Below are 455 nucleotides of genomic sequence, written 5' to 3' on the forward strand. Positions count from 1 at the left end.
GCTATGAGAACAAAAGTGGTTTCTGCTGAGGCTCTGGCTTCAACTTCTTCAATTCCCTTTTCAATTACCTTTTAATGCAGTCTCCTTTGTGCTTCTATCTTGTCTAACCTAGCCCTGATCTTACAGGATTAGAGAACTCCTGAAAAAAAAATAAGTATTATATGTCTCTATTACAAGCTGAAAAGAAACTAGTATGGGTTCATACTTATAACCTGGGATACATTCCATAGAGTTAGCATTTTCTTCAGGCTTCCCCTAGGCTCTGTATGTGCAATTGTCTTTGTTGTGCACCATCTCAGGCTCTTGCTGAGTCACAGTCTTGTGTAAGACCACATTGGCTGTGTTTCCAAGTCTGAGGCTTTGGGAAGAGTTGCCTTCTTCATCTTTAAATGCAAATGTCTTGGAGTTTGAGATTCTGGAATTCTGTGGGTTTTATGTATTTATTTTTTTTTTCC

The sequence above is a fragment of the Chaetura pelagica genome, unplaced genomic scaffold (assembly GCF_000747805.2).
Source record: "Chaetura pelagica isolate M959 unplaced genomic scaffold, ChaPel_1.0 scaffold11, whole genome shotgun sequence".
NCBI classification, from domain to species: Eukaryota; Metazoa; Chordata; class Aves; order Apodiformes; family Apodidae; genus Chaetura; species Chaetura pelagica.